A 20,585-nucleotide genomic window follows, 5' to 3' on the forward strand; every position below is an offset into this window, starting at 1 on the left:
GTTACGTCTCTCTCTCCTGCGGGATTGACTGACTAACTGTTTCTCTGCCCTACAATCACGGACTTTAGCCTAAGATTGAGGGGAATTCTAACATGCATGAATAAACATTGCCTTCGTTTTGCAAAACTATGTTCAACAGAGATATCTCTTACTTCTTTCGGTGCTCGTTACCGCACTGTAATAGGACTCTTTACGAGTCTACCACGACATTGCACTATTATATGCTCTCCTGCTTAGGCAAAGCGCAGCCTTATTAGGGAAGTAAGCATGCTCGGTGAGGGAATGGATGAGCCTGCTGGGGACCATTTCCTTCCTGAAGAAGTTTGTTTCCCTGAATAGACTGCAATTCAGACCTCTACAGTTTTTTCCTACCGGAAAACTGAAATATTAACCAAAATCTAGAAATGATTCTGAACATCTCTCAGTGCTTCAAGTATCACCTGAGGTGATAGCGAGAAGGTGCCAGGCATCTGGAGAGGGTTTCAGATGTCCTGGCCTACAATCTGAAAGAATTGGAAGCAATTCGGTCGTCCCTCCTGTCCCTCAAAGAACGAGTTTCCACAGCTCTCTCATATCTCAAGAAGTATCATCTCTCGGTCCCTGATTGAGTTAACGAGAAAGAGCCTATTATGACAACAGGCATAGAACGTAACGATCCTCAAGAGGTTCGTTACAGGATTGCACAACGTCCGTACGAATCTTCTCGATCGACGGCAGCAACTACTGACTTCCGAGTGGAATCTTTGATTAGAAGTATGTTGAGAGTTGTGGAGACTTTAGGGACGTCCTTTCATACATCTCTTCGCTATGTTGAGGACGAAAAGGCTTCATCTACTCTGCTCCCTTATTCTCGATCCGGGAGCGGTAGCATTACATGCCATCCTATGGTATTGAACGGGGATGAATGTTTAGTCTCTTTTCCCCTTTTTCAAACTCTTAGGAAATTTAATAAGATGATTTATGACGTCACAGGGAGCGAGAATGACGCTGATCGCCCCATGTTGGCCTTCAAGATGCTGGATTCACAGAGGTCACGTCCGTCCTAGAACACTTTCCAAGGACCTTTTCCGAGAGAGTTGGTCTACTCTAACAGCCTCACTTCGAAAGGTACCTCTAAACCTCTCCGCTCTGAGTCTGACTACGTTCTGACTGTCGAGAATTTGACCAGAATAAGAGGATTTTCAAGACTAATGGCAAGTGTCATTGCCAAGGCAAAGAATGCTGCCTTTCTTGTGGGGTACCAATCGGAGTGGGCCGTTTCTGGAGATAGTGCAGGAAGAATGTCTTTTCCTCCACCTCGACCTCTGTAAATTACATATCCAACCAGTGTACTTTTTAAGATCATCAAAACACATATACTTGAAAAAGTTAATAGTTGTGCTATTAGCTCGGATGTCATATACCTTCGGAAATGACCCTGGATTAGCTTTCTTTATAAAATACAAAATTTGTTGCCTTATGCCCTTTAGAGAAATGGTCCCCCCAACTTCCCTAATGAAAAGCGGCCCTTTCGAATGGTCAGATGTCCTAGAAAGAAAATACTTCAGTGTTTGCACAGGGCACAAAATGATGGATCCTGCGGAAACGGGACAATTTTCCATGGCGACCACCTATCTAAAGGGTCCTCATTCTTGCCGAGAAATGTTTGATTTGGTGAAAGCAACACGTCCCCCGAAGGTAAAAATTCTATATGGCCTGGGTCTCTAGATAAAGCTGACAACTCTGAAACCCTAGCACCTGAAGCCAGACTTAACAAAAATAGTGTCTTACGCAATAAGGATTGATAATCACACCCTAAGTTGTCTGTATCCGAAGCGAGCTTAAGTACATCGTTAAGAAACCATGACACCGTCGACGGTCTCTGTACAGGCCGAAGACGTGCACATGCCCTCGGAATAGACATGAAGTAAGACTCAATTAAATTGATACCAAATCCGATCTGGAAAATCTTTTTCAAGGCTGATTTCGTAGTTGTAATTGTGCTAGCCGCCAAACCTTGTTCAAATAAATTCCTGAAGAAGGTGATAGCTACATTAACTGACATACTTTGGATATTGGACGTGTTGAGGAATACCGCCAATTTCTTAACTGCTGAATCATATTGGCGGAGTGTTGAGTCCCTTTTGTCTGACTCCAAGAATGAAATGTTTTCTGGGTCTATGTCCTCACCCCTCCGTCCTGCAAACTTCATGAAATCCATAAAGTTAGGGTTTTGTGAAGACCTGAGGATCGAACATAGTCTTTAGTTGTTACTTGTTTGTGACAAGCTCGAGTTCGGAAGAGGGTGAGGACGGAGACCTAATTCTAGGAGAAGAGGGAACCAGTTGCTCTTCGGCCAATGTGGTGCTATGAGTGCCACTTGACCCTTGAATGACCTCAACTCGTTCAGAACCTTCAAGAGAAGGTTCACTGGAGGAAATAAGACAATTTTCTGCCACTGGTTCCAATCTATGGTCAGAGCGTCTGTAGTGTAGGCCAGAGGGTCCAGGAGGTTGGGGGCCACGTAACATGGGAGTTTGTGGTTCGCCTCTGTAGCAAACGGATTCACTTCCAGACCTGGTACTATGCTGCAAACCTTCTTGAATGACTTCCAGTCCAGTGACCATTCTGATTCCAGTGGGACCGAGCGAGAAAGTGCGTCCGTTACTACGTTCTGGACTCCTGCCAGGTGAGTAGCTGACAGATGCCAGGTGTCCTTGGCTGCTAGAGAGAAGATTGCTATCATTACGTGGTTCACATGGCTTGATTTTGAACCGCCTCTGTTTATGCAGTGCACTACTACTGCACTGTCGAGAACCAACCTGATATGTGTCCTCTTTGGCGGGCGAAGTTTCCTCAACGTAAGAAACACAGCCATAGCCTCCAGGATGTTGATGTGGAGCTTCTGGAACTGAGTCGACCACGTCCCCTGAAAACCTTCTCGTACTGCGAGTATCCCCTCCAACCCGTCAGAGACGCATCTGTGTGCACCACTAAGGATGGGGGTGGAAACTGCAGCAGAATTGCCTTCGCCAAGTTTGATGCCTTCGACCAAGGCCGAAGACGTTTCTTCAGGATTGCTGGCAACGGAGCAAGCCAGTCCCGGAACCTTGCACTGGCCTTCGAACGCCAAACTCGATTGATATCTTTGAGCTTGGCCTTCAGCAGTACGTCTGTCACGGAAGCAAACTGGAGAGAGCCTAAGATCCTCTCCTGGCTTCTCCTGGACGTCTTTTTGGATTTCAAGAATTGCCTTGTCGCCTTTGCAATCTCCTTCCTCTTTACCGATGGAATGGAAAGAGTATGCGAATCCAAGTCCCATTGGATACCTAGCCACTGGAACCTTGACTCTGGAGTCAGGCGGGACTTGCCCCTGTTGATTTTGAACCCTAGGTGTTCTAGGAAAGTCATGACCTTTTTCGTGGCTTTCATACACTTGTCTTTGTCCATCTCCCACACTAGCCTGTCGTCCAGATACGCTACTACCATTATACCCTGAGACCTTAGCTCCTGCACCACCGACTCCGCTAGCTTCATAAAAATCCTTGGAGCTATATTGAGCCCGAAGGGCATTACTTTGAAGGAGAAGGCTTCCTTCCCTAATTTGAAGCCTAGGAACGGACGGAAGTGCCGAGCTATCGGGACATGATAGTAGGCGTCTGTAAGATCTATAGAGGTGGTGACGGCCCCACGGGGAAGTGAGGTTCGCACCTGAGAGATGGTCAGCATTTTGAAGTTGTCGCAACGAATGTACAAGTTTAAACGGGACAAGTCTAAGATCACCCCTCTCTTGTCGGTGCCTTTTTTCGGAACACTGAACAAGTGTCCCTGGAACTTCAGTTTCCTGGTTCTCAACACTGCTCCCTTTTGGAGAAGCTCCTGGGAGTAGTCTACCAACTCCTGTGTTGGTTCTTGATAGAAGGTGTTGGGTGGAGGAGGACCTTCGATCCAACTCCAGCCTAGGCCTCTGGATACTATAATTTTTGCCCAATTGCTGAACCCCCAACGATGACGAAAGTGGTACAGCCTGCCTCCTACCTGTGAATCCTCATTGAGAGGATGAGGGTCTTGTCCCTCTTCCTGTTCTTGTACCTCTAGCTCGGCCAGAGGCTCTGGTTCCGCCACGTTGGCGAAAGGAACCTCTTCCTCTGCCACCCCTCCCAAACCTTTTAAAAGGCTGAAATGCTTGAGTCTCAAAGGTTGGGTTAAAGGCAGGCGACACTGCGTAGGGTGTTGGAGCTTGCTGGGTAGGAGACGGGGCAAACAGAACCAATTGATGCTGAGGCTGTGCCTTGGAGGTCGAAGGCTGTGGTACTTGCTGTACTGGTACAGCTTGGACTAAAGCTTGTTGTTGAGCTGGCTGGAAAGGTTGGAACCTCCTTTGTTTCTTCCTTGGCCTCAAACCTGAGGAGGAGGACTCTGGTTTCCTTTTATATGGAATACCCCAGTAACCTGATGCTTCAGTTCAGGCGTGCTGCCTCATGCTGAACCTCGTTAACCACTGAGGGCGTGAATAGATCTGTGCCCCAAATTGAAGAAGCCAGAAGCTTGTTCGGTTCATGCCTAATCTTAGCTTCGGATAGGACATGCTTCCTGCAATTTCTCCTAGCCACCACAAAATCATACAGATCGCATTGCATGCTCAACAGTAATGACTTTGCAATAACCTTCAACAGTGGCTCCTGTGCGTACTCAAGAGCCGCCGTCTCGGTCATCACTAAAGAGTTAAGAGACCTTGCAAGACGTGACCTAGCATCGAACTCTGTTTGAATTAGAGCATCTGACACCCTAGGAAGGCATTCACTGAACATAGTGATTGCACAATCCGGCTTAAGCTTACCCACAAATCCTCCCCGCTCGGAAGAAGCAGTGATGTAGGGTCTGTTTCTCTAAGCTGGGGCATGGGCTCATCACGTGTCACTGCTTGAAGAGTAAGCTCCGCCACCTTAGTTGCAAAAGGTAACGGGTTCTCCTCGTTTGTCGTGAACATAGTGAACGGGCTCTTAAAGGCCGTGATCCTAGTGTTCGCGCAGTTCCACTCCTCCAAACTGCGGACCCATGATTGTTGGGCCTGGTCCCTGGAAAGGATGACTGTTTCCTTCAGAACCCTATCCTCCCTAACAAGAGCAACCTCCGTAAGCTGGACATAGCCGATGAAAGGAGGCTGCAAGCCTGCGGGGAAGAACTCGAAGTCCTCGAGTCTCTGGGTACCGCAGCCTTCTATCGTTAACATCCCATTAATGTACAGAGCGAAGTTCGCTACCCTCCAAGGGTTACTTGGATGAAAGGGAGGGAGAGTGGAACCGTCCGGCATACTCTGGCCTTGCACTAGGTTACTAGGATGGGCTGAACCCGCTGCACCCTGCTGAAGACCCGCAATTAGAGACTCCTGAGTGCCCAGTCTCTTAATCACCTCCTCAAACCTTACCGTAACCGTATTGACTAAGGTTCCCAGGTTATTGACCTGTTTTAAAATATTCGTGTTGAACAGATCCTGCCCAGCGGGAGAGGATTCCCCCTTCTCCTCTGGTACCCTATGAGGTATCAGGCCCTTAGAAGTTGATGGTAAAGGGCTCGAAGGGGAATGGTAAGATTTCCCCTCCTTTGACCTTGGTTTAGAGGGCTTTGATAGGGACTTCTGCCTGGTTGTAGTATCTCCGGTATGGGATGCCGGAACACTTTTAGGGGGTTTGCCATATGATGTTATTGGTACTGAAGCTCTTTTTTGCAGTGTTTTTGCCTGAAGTTTCTTCACTTTAGGTATCACCGAGGAGGATTGCAACCTAGAAGGAGGCAAACCCCCGGTGAAACCCTGGAATGATTTAGAATAAAAAGGAGTGGAAGAGTTAGAAGTACTCAAGGAATGACCTTGAGGACTTAGAAGGTTAGCCTCATCAACGCTCTTACCAATACCCATATTAGGTGAAATGGGTACATCTTCGGTAACCGGAATTGGCACTCCTCCCAACACAAGCTCCGGTAACTCCTCGTCTTGTTGTTGCAATATCAGTTCTTGAATAGTATCAATTATGGGAGCTGCAACTTCTGGGACTACGTAGGCGGTTTGTTTTCCTGCCGGGAAGATTAAAGCCGCCATGTCCTGGGAAAGGATGTAAGACTTCGGCTTCCCAACATTCCGTCCAAAGCCTCCTACCCAAACCTTGAGGGTGGAAAGAGCAGCATCCCTTGCAGACTGATCCGCCTGTAAGAAACGAAATATGTTAACCTTGAGCTTAACTTACTGTGCTGTCAGAGACGATAGGGCTAAAAGTTCAGTAAGATACCATATTATTACAAAGGCCATATTAAAGGTAAAAGCGCAGGGAACGGGTGACTTACCGAAGAAGTAACCCGAGCTACCAACTCGTAGCAAGCAAAACAGTTTTCGTGATGCCACACTACGGAGTTCTCTAACAGCACAGCGCAGGGGGCATGGCCACGGCAAACATCGTGCCCGCAAGGATCCTGGAGGACGGCATTACAGCCGGCAACCAGACATTGGGTGGCCTGTAAATATAATGATACATGAGTATCGCCATGTAACAAGATATGAGACGCTCAAGGAAACATATTGTGCCGGAGTGACCCGGACTAAATAGACATGCATCCCGGGAACTCGTGCTAAGCGCATAAAAATCAACCTGGAACCGTGGTAGCCCGGAGGACAATACATTCCGGGTAACTCGGAACCTCCTATGAAGCTACCCGATCAGGGAGAATGAAATACAAAGGCACTAGCAACGGGCTATCCCGGGCGGCAATGAACCCGGAGGTTCAATGTACTACTAATTAAACGAAACAATAAATAAATAAAAAATCTATACTAAAATCTCCGCCTAGGGAGGTACAACCTCCCGAAAACAAAACCCTCGACGATGCCGGAGAGGCCGGAACGCAAATCCGCCATGGGCGGGGAGGGAATGTCTAAGGCGGGAGGGTGAAAACATTCAGAGAGGCGGGAGAAGCCGAGCACGCCCAGACTACCGCCAACTCCGAAGAAGGTCGGCTGAGAAGCGACACCCACCGACCTAAGGCCTGAGAGGCTCCCCTCCACACCCCCCCGCAGAGACTCGGGTCGGTCGTCAGCGACAACCTGAGCGAGAGAAGCACCCACCCAGTGGGGGCCCCGAGCGGAGGGGTTGGAAAGGCAGGTCTGGAGGGGTGACGAACACGTGACCCAGTGGCTCCCCGCGGTTACTGGACCGCGAGGAAGGCGCAGGAGAGACCAACGTGGTAGGCTAGCCGACACTATCACCCAAAGAAAAACATACACAAATAAGTAATAAATACTTAAAAGTAATGTAAAATCATGCACTAACACACGGGGGGGGGGGGAAGAAAGGAAGGGAAATGAACATTAAATTATTAAAACACTTAACAACCAGATAGGACCACCCGATAAGGATGGCCCTAACCAGGACAAAACCAGAATGGCCTAATGCCGTAACGATATAACTAAACCGAAGGGCAGAGGTAGGCATGATAACGAAAAAGAACAAAATAAAATCATAATGAAAAGCAGTAAAACTATAACGGTGGGTACCCGATGAGGCACGAAACAAAGACACGTGCTCGAAAGGCAACCCCCGTGGTAAAATACGAAAATAATAAACATAAACATATACACGATCGACAAAAACTGCCATCCAAGAAAAGGCAAATAAAGGGTACTGATATACTACTCGGTTCATGAAGTATGGAAGACCACGCGAAACCGAAACGACACAAAAGGGGAACGCGTAATGGCGGCGCCCAGCCTCTTCAGCGAAGGCGACGCCAGACAAAACCCTAAATAAAAGAACCACAAAGGTCAAAATCACTCCCTAAATAGTGTTGAACAAAAAACCAGTACAGTAAGTCCTCTGGTTACGCTGGTCTCGACTTACGATTGTTTCGTGGTTACGAACGCGCCCCCATAAAAATATAGAAAATAATATTTTGCGTCGTTCCGTCTTACGCGGTTTTAGCGTCGTAAGAACGTAAACAAACGCGAACTAGTTCCAGGCGCACGGCGGAAGAATACGCTTTGTGGGGAGAGACGGCGTCGCTTCGCTACGCTCAGTCCTCGCCCATACGCCATTTTGGTTGTTTACACTCCTCTCTCTCCCTCGTGTTGTATCGTTTTTGTAACTTTTTGCTCTTTGTTATGGCTCCCAAGCGCAAGGCGGACTCTTCTGATGGAGTGCATCGAAGAAAAGAAAGGCCATCACCATGGAAATTAAAGTGGACATTATAAAGCGATCCGAGAAGGGAGAAACGCCAACAAACATTGGCCGCTCGCTTGGCCTTAGCCGTTCGACCGTTGCTACCATTATCAAAGATAAAGAGCGCATCGTTGAACATGTGAAAGGATCTGCTCCTATGAAAGCGACAGTGATAAACTAAGCAGCGTAGTGGTCTAATTGAAATGAAAGGAAAGGTTATTGGTGCTTTGGTTGGAAGACCAAAATCAACGGCGTATCCCAGTCAGCCTTATGGTGATTCAGGAGAAGGCGAAAAGATTGTTTGAAGCGTTGAAAAAAGAAAAGGGGGAGGAAGTGAAAGTGAAGAGTTTGTGGCTAGTAGGGGGTTGGTTTATGCGATTTAAGGCTCGGGCCAATTACCATAACCTTAAATTGCAAGGTGAAGCTTGCTAGTGGGGATGAGAAAGCAGCGAGTGAATTTTCCTAAAGCGTTGTCTGAGATAATTAAGGAGGGGGTTATTCTGCTCAGCAAGTGTTTAACGTAGACGAGACAGTTTGTTTTGGAAGCGTATGCCTAACCGCACTTACATCGCCAAGGAGGAGAAGTCAGCACCCGGTCATAAAGCCAGCAAGGAGAGGCTAACTTTACTTCTTGGGGGGTAATGCTGGCTGGCGACTTCAAACTGAAGCCCTTGTTGGTGTATCAGGCTGAAAATCCAAGGGCACTCAAGGGCATTTGGAAGGGTCAACTACCAGTAATTTGGAAGTCCAACAAGAAGGCATGGGTGACACTTGCAGTGTTGAGGACTGGTTCGTAAACCATTTTGTTCCAAGTGTGGAGCGGTATTGCGCCTCGAAGGGTATCCCCTTTAAGGTGTTGCTAGTGCTGGACAATGCCCCTGGGACACCCTGCCCAGCTGGGAGACTTCAACCCTAATGTCAAGGTGGTTTACCTTCCACCTAATACCACGGCCCTTTTACAGCCTATGGACCAAGGAGTGATTGCTTCGTTCAAGGCCTACTACCTACGAATGACAATTGCTATGGCTTTACAGGCAACTGAAACCAAGAAGGACTTGACTCTGAAGGACTTTTGGAAATCCTACAACATCCTTGATGCTGTAAAGAACATTGCTAATTCCTGGAGGAGGTTAAGCAAACAAACATGAATGGTGTCTGGAAAAAAATTTGTGGCCTCAATTTGTGAATGATTTCCATGGGTTTGAGGACACAGTTCAGCTAGTTGTCAAGAACGTTGTTGCCCTGAGTAAGGAAATCAATTTGGAGATGGAGGTTGATGATGTTACAGAGCTGCTGGAGTCTCATGGCGAGGAGTTATCTGCTGAGGACCTGATACAACTGGAGAAGCAGATAATAGAGGAAGAAGAAGAAGCACCCACCCCAGAGCCTAAGGCTTTCACAAGGCAGGACTTGATAAGAGGTTTTGCAGAGTTGCAGCAAGCGTTGTCAACTTTTGAGGCTCAGGATTCCCAACTTGGAAACAGGTTCACTAGGGTTTCCAGAGGCGTCATGGATTTGATGCAGTGTTTACAAGGAGATCTTGGATGATCAAAAGAGGTCGCTCTCTGTTCAGACTAACCTGGAGCAGTATTTTAAGAAGGTAGAGAGGCCTGCAGAAGATCCTGTACCCTCTACCTCAGCTGCCTCTGCTAATCCAGCACCTTCTGAATGTTCTGCTAACCCAGACTCACCTGCCCCAGTATCTCCAGCACCTTCTGTAGGTTCTGCCTCACCTAAAGACTCACCTGCCCCAACATCTCCACTAGTATGTTCTGCCTCACCTCAAGAATCACCTGCCTCAGCATCTCCAGTACTAGTATGTTCTGCCTCACCTCAAGAATCATCTGCCTCAGCATCTCCAGCAACTTCTGGAGGTTCTTTTTCTCTTCACTAACCTCCCCCAGTCTCTCCAGCACCGCAGCTTCCTCTCAGTGTGCAAGCCAATCAAACTAATAAAGGTAAGGAATTGTTCTCTCGTTGTTATTGATAGGTATTTACATTAAATCATGTGGTATTTTTCAATGTTCCGACTTACGCTGAAATTCGTGTTACGATGCATCGTAAGAACGGATCAACGTCGTACTCGAGGACCCCCTGTACTTAACTTGGATGGGGAAGCAGATTGACGATCCATAGCTAAAAAACACAAGCCAAAAATGCAGAGAAAAATAGAGTGCAAAAATTACATGGAGCTCTTGGAATGGCTATCAAAGGAATGTCGACCCTGACGCTACCTTCGCGGTAGCAGGGAGTGAGCCGTAGCACGGCTCCCCTTTTCTGAAGGGTTTTGATGTGGAAAAGGCTAATTGGAGAGGCTGCTGTGATAGTGTTTTTCACTCGCCCCAGATTCATACCGACACAATTTTAGAAAGGGTGAGCGAGTCAGAATATTCTGGCATGTTCCAATTTAGCAGTTCTCTGGTATTTTAGCAATATTTTACCTTAGAAATAGCGCTAAAGGAACGTATTTCATGGAGCGACACGGCTGAGCCCAGAAAAAGGCATTTTACTGAAATTGTCAGCTACAATTATAAAATTCTGGTTATCCCATTCAAAAAGATCTGTGGAGATAAATTGCCATGGAAGACTGGGGGTTGAATGTTTCAACATAGGTTCATTTGGGTATTTTCTGGCATTCAGCAGGCATTCCCGGCAATCACCTATGTGTTCATCAATATCCTTAAACATGCCATTCCAATACAGGCATTCCTTTGCTCTGGCTGGCTTATAGAGATTCCTAAATATCCTTCGTGTATTCTCTTAAAATATTCAATCTTCATTGATGCAGGGACTAATAGACGTTCTCCAAAGAGTATAACACCATCTTCAACAGACAAGAAATCCTTTACCGAAAAATATTGGCGAATCACCTTTGGCAGACTATTGGCTGACTCAGGCCAACTGCTTGTCACTTGCCCTTGGAGTATGGAGAGCTCATAGTCTTGGTCTGTAGCTTGTTTGACTTTTTCTAACCATCTTTGCGAGATCTGTATGAGATGAACGGCTTGTTCTAGCTGGACTTCTGCTCCAGGTGATGGCTGGACTCTTGATAAATATTCTTCAAAAACTAAGTCTTTTCCTGGTTTGTACTTAATGGTGACATCATATGACTGAATATGGAGTACATGCTTTGGAGCCTTGGGGGAGCGTGGCCGAGTTGCTTGAGATGAATGCTTTCCAGCGGTTTGTGATCACTAATCACAGTAACAGCTTTACCATATACAAAACAATGAAAATGTTCAAGTGCAAAAACTACACTAAGCATCTCCCTCTCAATATTAGCATAGCGTGATTCCGCTGGTGTGAGGTACTTTGAGGCAAAAGCAACTGGCCTCCCATCTTGCATCAGAGCAGCTCCCAGCCCATGCTGCGAGGCATCTACTTCAAGAGTAACAGGACTTGTTGTATCAAAATAACGTAGTCTTATATCTGAATGAATTGCTTCATTGAGTTCATCAAATGATCTCTGAGTAACTGCCTTAAAACCTAAGTTTTCTCTGCCATCAGGGGTATAAAAGGGCTTAAGTTCTGTACAAGTCTTAAGAAACTTTGTAGTTCCCTCATGGTTGATGGAGGGAGTCGTCGATTGATTTCATCGCACTTTGCAGTGTCTGGTTGCATGCCATCCTTAGACCATACAAGACAGTAAAAATTAATGGTTTGCTATCGCACATGGCATTTCTCAGCCTAAAAAACAAGGCCTTTTTCCCTGGCCACCTTCAGTAGCTTATGAAGATTATAATCATGTTCCTGTATGTCTCTTCCATAAACCACAATGTCATCAGCTATACCAGTTACTCCATCTCCTACTTTTCCAAGAATCTTATCCATCTGACACTGGAAAATATCTTGTGAAACACTAAGTCCAAAAGGCAGACGGAGGAAACGATACTTCCCAGCAGGACTCTGGAAAGTGCAAAGTTTACTGCTTTCTTCATCAAGCTTGATTGACCAATAGCCATTTTTGGCATCCAACTTTGAATAAAGGACACTTCCTGACATCTTGTGTGCTATCTCATCTAAGGTGGGTGTCTTATGATAAGTCCTCTTTAGTGCAACATTCAGGTGCTTAGGATCAAGACATACCCGCAATTCATCCGAAGTCTTCCTCGTAAAGGCTAATGCATGTATCCACTCAGACGTCTCATCCTCTGGGCACTTCTTCACAACACCCATATTTTCCAACTCTTGTATTTTTGCAATTATCTCATCTCTTAACTGAATTGGGTACTTTCTAGGCAGAACAACTACAGGGAAAGAATGGGGTTTTAACTCAATATGGTATTCACCTTTCATCTCACCAATATCTCCAAAGCATTAAGGGTACAAATTGCACATTGCTTGTACATCAGGTATAGGAGTAGGCCTCGAGTTTTCATGTTCCTCCTTGACACTCAGTATATTCTTGCTTTCCTTTATAGCAATAATATCTAGTCTCTCACAGGCATGACATGTCGAATTGCTGGTCATTGGTATCACAGGCATAAAAAAGTAAGTCGACAACTGGGGACTTAACCAGGCTTGCTGGTATTTCTATAGTTCCATATGTATGAATGTTTGTATCATTCATGGCTGAAAGTTTAGCCAATGTTGGCTTCAGTAACCCTGTAAAGTTTCCATTAAAGTTTGGGTACATCTGTCTGAGACATCTTATGGGTAAGATGTTACCGTTGGATCCAGTATCGGCCTTGACCTTGAGTGTCACTTTCCTTAAAATGTTAGGGGGTTTGATATCTAGTTAAGCCATAATTACTTGTCGTTCCCCTTTTGAAATATTAATGGCAGCTACATTTACTTCTGACAAGTCTATAGATCCACAATTCAATGGCGCATCATCAAAATGGATTTCCTTATCTTGTTCAGTCACTTGGTTGCTGTGTACTTGGGTTTTTCCACATGTCTCTCTGGTCCTTTCCTTGGACCTGGCCCTTGACATGCTTTGTCGGTGGGACAGTGAACGACTTTTTACATTCTGACAGACACCCTCAAAGTAATTCATTCTACTACATTTCCGGCACTTCTTCCCATAGGCAGGGCATCTCCTTGGAGGATGATGGAATCCACAATACCTGCAGCTCTTCTACTGCATTGGATGGCTTCGTTCTCTTTTGACAGCATTCACGGGCATGCTTTTCTCAAATGAAGTACAGTGGTACCTTGAGATACGAGATTAATTCGTTCCGGAACCGGGCTCGGAACTCGAAAAACTCGTATCTCAAATCAATTTTTCCCATTTAAATTAACTGAAATGTATTTAATCCGTTCCAGACCTATGAAATATACCCCCAAACCATCGTAAATAATGAAGAAAACACACATATAAATGTAGAAATATAGGTACAAAAAATTATACAGTAATATAGTTTTAGTAATGAATAGAATTAAAGTAAAATAAAGAAAAGAAAAAGTTAATTTAATCTAACCTTGGTGACAGTCGCGTGCGGGCGGCTAAGGGAGGCGAGTGACGGAGGGGGAGGGGTGGACGGCTACATTAGTCCCGTTACGTAAACAGGAATTTTCCTAACAGAAAATGAAAAATGAACATTAAAATGTAAACTAAAACTAAAATTTAGCAATGAATAACAAAGTTACGTAACACAACAAAAAGTTAAGAACACGTAATCTTACCTTGCTGACAGGCGAGTGCGGCTGGCTAACGGAGTCGAGTGGCGGAGGAGGAGGAGGAGGAGGGAGCAGGGAGGGGCTAGTCCCGTTACGTAAACAGCATTTTTCGAACACAAAATGATAACATTAAAATGTAAACTAAACTGCATTTCCTTAACTTTAATAAAAATTTGCACTTTCCTTAACTTAAATTGAAAAAACAAAAAAATACTAAATGCACTTTAAACTTAAAACTTAACCTAAGCGATACGTAAGTTTAATCAGCACTTGTTTCTGCCTTTTAGAATCACTTTCGGCACTTTCATTGCGCTTCTCTTTAACAAAAATTTAAAAATTCCAAAGAGCTTTGCTTCTGCCTCCCTTTTAGAATGTTCCGGAAATGAGTCAAACAAGTGTCATTAAATAACGCTGAAGCACGACTAGTCGAAACTTTTTTTTTTTTTTCTGGATGTTTCTGTTCAATGAAACTCGAAAGTGTTTCCCACATTGCTAACATGTCTTTAATTTCTCGCTTTACCTCTATCGGCAGCATTCTCTTCTTCTTTTCGCCACTCTCCTTTGCACGTACTTTCTTTGGCCCCATGATGGTAGGTAAAAAAGTTCACTAATTCATGAAAAAACAGCGAGAAAACGAGTACAGCTCACAAACACAACTTAAATCTGTCGGCCACACGTGCGAGTGAGCTCGTGGGATGCTCCCAGCTGATGCTGCCCGCGAACGCCAACTAGCGGTGGCGTCCCCGAACCAACTCGGATCTCGGGACACAGCTCGGGTCTCAAGGCAAAATTTGGACCGAATTCCACCTCGGGTCTCAAAGCACTCGTATCACAGGACGCTCGTATCTCAAGGTACCACTGTATTTGAGAGTGTGGCTTGGAAATTCTGTGCGGTCTCAATAGCATCATTAAGGGTTAAAGCATTCCCCTTAGAGATCGTCCTTCTTCGTACTTCTGACCACTTGATTCCCTTTATCAGTTGGAATGTTATCTGTTCATCCTTAGTACTTGCATAAAAACTACAGCTATTGGCCTTTGCCTTTAACATAATCTTCAACTGATTCTGACTCGCCTTGAGACATCGAAGCCAGCTCTAACCTCATCACCCATTTATTCTGTGTGCCTACCAGATGATCAGCAAACCTCCTAAAAACAACATCTGGATCTTTCCTTTGAGTATCAGTCAACTGCCAAGAATCCCATAACTGTTTTCCTTGTGACCCAGCAGAAAGCTTTATATAGTGCCATTGGTTTTCAGCTTCAACCTTATTGATAAGTACAGTGTTACCTCGAGATACGAAATTAATCCGTTCCGAGGCAGCCTTCGTATCATGAGCTTTTCGTATCTTGGACCGCATTTTACATGTAAAATGGCTAATCTGTTCCAAGCCCTCCAAAAACACCCCAGTAAATTTCATAATAAAGCTAAATTGACCTATAAACAATGAAATACTACAACAATTTGGACCATTCAATACCTAACTTAATAACGTACTGCTAATTACCTGTAAATAAAGTGTATTAGTGTACATGGTATACAAGAAAAGGGATTTTGACGTAAGGAAAAATCTATTTCTGGGCGATTGGTTCGTGTCGCCCAGCGAAATATCCCTTTAATCCATTATTTCTAAGGTAAATGCACTAACAAATACCAGAGAATAAATAAAATAAAGAAAAGGTCAGTATAACTGACTCGCTCACCCTCCAAGAGGGCGTCGGTATGAACACTAGGGCGAGTGAGACTACTACCACGAACCTCTTACCAATAGAAATCTCCTACGACAAAACCCCCACGAGGGGAGCCGACCCACAGAGTGGGCAGCAACTACTACTACTCCATCCCACGCTACCGACTGCTGCGCCTCTGGTGGCCATCCCGATGTTAGCAGACAATCTTGAGCGCAGGGATGGGTAGGGTGGGATTTCGCTGGGCGACACGAACCAATTGCCCAGAAATAGATTTTTCCTTACGTCAAAATCCCTTTTCTGGGCTCAGTTCGTGTCGCTGCGCGAAATCGTACCAGAGAATTAGCACAAGATTGTAAAAGAAAATAAATAAGGTCTCAATAATAAAAACTTAAAATAAAATAAAGTATTGATAATTGCCCAAATAAAAAAAATATACATATACAGGAGGCCCTCGGTTAGCGGCAGGGGTTCCGTCCTGGCCACCGACGCCAAGCGATTTTCGACGCTGAGCGATTTTAAAGCCTACGGCCGCCGCACACCTTCTTTCGAAACTCTAGACCAGTCAAAGGAGCTGTAATCCCACAACGGCGCAAATAAGTAAAATTATATTTATGCAGTATAGTACTATAGAAATTACTGTACAGTACATGTGGGTGTCTAAAGTATGTAAAGATATAATAAAGTTTATACAGTGTACAGGTAGCTGTAGTCTTCAGGTTACGATCATTAGTCTTACGATAGTTCGATTTTATGAGAGATCAATTTACAATGGTCTAACTTTAACCATCTTCTAGTTACTAAGTTCAATAACAGCAAAAGAGAATGATGAAAGTATGGTGTTAACGTTATACTCGTTGCAGTGAACGTGTACAGCCATGAACAACGAACCGAACGAGAAACTACTTTTTTTTTTTCTTCTTCTTCTAAGTACAACCGAACTGGATAACATCTGTTTGGCTTGTATTTCGATCATCGTACTACAGTGCAACATTACCGTATTTGTTATAAATGGCGTTATGTTATAGAATAGAACTGAGATATCTTAATGTAATAACTTTATTCGCTATAGATCAGAGATCAATATAGATTAAAGATCAATCGGGAAATATACCGTAAATTTAAACCTAGTTATACTGAAGCTGAGAAAACTGTTCAAGTTGCTAATGACTATTATCGTTACATCGGCAACAAAGGATATAAAAACTGCAGTAAACGTCTGCCATCACACACAACTGTAGATAAAATTGGGATAAAATCATTTTAATCAAAACTACTGTGCTTGAAAGAACACATTTTACTGTTGGTTTCACGCCGATATAAGAAATAGCGAAAGTTCGTATTACGATGATATAAAGGATTACGTATTGCGAACGGAATCACGTAAATTTTTTACGCAATAAACATGCCGCCAAACGTAAGCTGGTTAACGAAAGAAAATAGTAGTCACATTCACAACGAGACTATTCAATAAATATTTCCACCTAAAAAACACGCTGTATGTGGAAAAATAACTTTGTCTCATATAAGTCAAGTATATAGATTCGTTTATGCTAACTAGAAGCAAGAGCATTCGCTCAGAATTGCGTTATGGTGAAAACAAACTCGTATTCATCAGCTGATTTCAAACCACAACATTGGCCGCTCCGCGGAATACTGGCTTAAGTTTGCCGTAGTATTTTAAAATACAATAATATGAGAATACATACAATATTCTTGGATACAGTGCAAATAATGTATAACTTTTTAAAGGAATTATGGAAAAGATGCGTAATTAATAAAAATAAAACAACACAATGCATTTTCGGAACTGGCGGACAAGAACGAACATGAAAAAAAACCATCCCCTTACAACGTGGAGCCTAGTTACAAAAGGTTGCCTTAATTTGTATCTTATTTCTGTACAAAATGAAAATACCTTTACGCAATATGTTTTCATACACATTTTAAACATAAAAGCATAAACATTTGAAAAATCGACACATCGATCGCTAAATTTGTTTGCACTGCTATCGATATTTTCGGAAGAGCGGCAGACGGCGGCATACAAGAACGAACTTGAAAAAAACATCGTAGTCGATAACTTGAAGGGGAGTTTCAAAAGCTGCCTTTTTATCATATTTCTGCACAGAAATATCACCCTATTCGTAGTAAATTTTCATACACATTTTAAACATAAAAGCATAAACATTTATAAAATCGACACATCGATGGCTAATTTGCACTTTTTTTAAATCGACATTTTCGGAAGAGCGGCAGGCGGCGGTTTACAAGAAAGAACATGAAAAAACATCGTATTTGATAACGTGAAGGGCAATTTCAAAAGCTGCCTTTGTATCAATATTTCTGTACAGAAATAAAATGCCTTTCACGTAATACATTTTCATACACATTTTAAACAAAAGCACGAAACACTTATGAATCGGACACATCGTAGTCGATAACTTGAAAGGGGAGTTTCAAAAGCTGCCTTTTTATCATATTTCTGCACAGAAATAAAAAATACCCTATCGTAGTACATTTTCATATACATTTTAAACTTAGAAGCATAAAACATTTATAAAATCGACACATCGATCGCTAATTTGCACTTTTTTTTAAATCGATATTTTCGGAAGAGCGGCAGGCGGCGGCTTACAAGAAAAGAACATGAAAAACATCGTATTTGATAACGTGAAGGGCAGTTTCAAAAGCTGCCTTTTGTATCATATTTCTGTACGTTAATACATTTTCATACACATTTTAAACAAAAGCATGAACATTTATGAATCGACACATCCATAGCTAAATTTGCACTTATGTAACTCGATATTTTCGGCATAGAACAGCGTCAGAGGCATATATTTTACCCTTAATACCTACGTAATAACTCTCCATAAAATTTGTTAATATAATTTGCATAACCTTTATGGTCTGAACGGCATTTCTTACATATGTATGAACTCGTTAGACAACGGCGCTAGCGGCGCTGTTAACTGAAATTTGTGCCGTAAAGACCTTTAAAATGCCTTATTTTTTTAATGAATATTTTTGACAACCGCCGTAAACGATTCGCCGTTGAGTGATTGCGCCGTTAACCGCGGGCCGCCTGTACACAATTATACAAGTTAGAAAAAATATTCCTTAAAATTATCTTAAAGTTAACATATATGTACAGGGCTTACATGGAATATATGTTGAACTTAACATCTGTGTATAGTTATTATATACAGTAGTAAATAAAGCAATTATAATAATAAAATGATTCTGAACAAACTTAGACTATAATATAGTAAATAAATTTATATGTACTTAATATACAAAAACCCGTAACCATTGTAAATGGAGAGTGTGCACCCTAGCATAAAAAATAAGAAGGGACCACATCATAGAGATCATTATATACAAACAATTGTGGGTGACCCTAGCAAAAAAATAAGGGACACCCACTGTACCATCACAAGAGCAGCTAAGACTCAAGGTAGACGCAGATGAACATGGTAGGTATAGACAAACTGTTGAATGAGACAGGTAGAAAGGAGATCTGGATCTTCAACTTAAGATTTAAGCAGAGTCGGGGGAAACTATGTTACCCGCCGCAACTGCTGAAAATTTCAGAGCTTCCAAGGACTTTAAGTAATGACGCTTAAATACTGTCGGCGATTTCCATCCAGTATACTTTTGTTTTTCAAATCATCAAAATTCATGTGTAGAAATAGTTAATTGAGGTGGCAACTGCCCTGACATCATGAGCTTTAGGGAAGGAATCAGGGTTGGCTTGCTTAAAGTATAGGATCTGTTGCCTGATACCTTTAATAGATAAAGTACCACCTTTCTCTCTCCTAAAGAGAGGACCCGAAGAGGATGAGGATGTCCTGGACAGAAAGGCTCGTAAGGTCGATACCGGACAAAGAGAAACATCTTGCGGAAGGGGTATAACCTTCCATGGTTCCCACCTCAATAAAGGATCCTTGTTCTTTGCTAAAAAGCTACGTTCCGGAGAAAGAAGAACTTCCCTGAGGGAAGAAAATTCTATATGATTTCGGATCTCTGGATAACGCCGACAGTTCTGAAATTCTAGCTCCTGAAGCCAAGCTTAATAAAAATAGAGTTTTTCTTAAGAGCATTATAAATGAACATGTCGTTATTGTCTGTTTCTGAAGCCAGCTTTAGAACATCATTCAAGAACCACGACACTGACGTAGGCCTACTGACAAGGTCTAAGTCTAGCACAAGCCTTGGGAATAGACGAGAAGTAAGAATCTGTCAAGTCTATATTGAAACCGAGTTGAAAAATCTTCTTCAAGGCTGACTTGTTTGTTTGTCGTAATAGTGCTAGCTGCTAAGCCTTTTCAAATAAAGATCTGAAAAAGGATATAGCTGAATTGATTGTCATGATTTTAATATCTGATTCTCTCAGGAAGATTGCCAACTTTTTGACTGCAGCATCATACTGTCTCAAAGTTGAATCTCTTTTGTCAGATTCCAAGAAAAGAATATTTCGTGGATCAATATCTGCATCTTTTTTAGCCGCAAACTTCATGAAGGAAGTCCATAAAGTTAGGGTTTTGAGAATTCCTGAGGAAGCGAACAGTCTTCGTTGTAACTGACTAGGAGAGCCTGGGATTGGGAATCCGAAGAGGACGAAGACCCAGTTCAGAAATCAGAGGTACCATTGCTCTTTGGCCAGTCTGGGCTACTAGAGCTACTTGACCCTTGAACGTCCTGAGTTTGTTCAGTACCTCAGGAGAAGATTCACTGGAGGAGGACATAAATCTTCTTCCCCAGTTGTTCCAATCTATGGACAGGGCGTCCGTGGCATAGGCCAGAGTGGGTCCAGGTTGGGGGCCACATAACAGGAAGTTGTGGTTCGCTTGAGATGCGAATAGATCTACTTGCAGACCTGGAACCCTCCGGAGAATCCATTGGAACGAACTGTTGTCCAGTGACCATTCCGACTCCAGAGGAAACTGAGCGGGGATAGAGCATCTGCTATGACGTTTCTCACTCCAGCTATATGGGTGGAGGAGAGGTGCCAACTGAACTTGTCCGCTAGGGAGAAGATGGCTACCGACATGATTCAGATGTCGAGACTTGGAGCCTCCCTGTTTACGC

This window comes from Macrobrachium nipponense, chromosome 16 (assembly GCF_015104395.2).
Source record: "Macrobrachium nipponense isolate FS-2020 chromosome 16, ASM1510439v2, whole genome shotgun sequence".
Lineage (NCBI taxonomy): Eukaryota > Metazoa > Arthropoda > Malacostraca > Decapoda > Palaemonidae > Macrobrachium > Macrobrachium nipponense.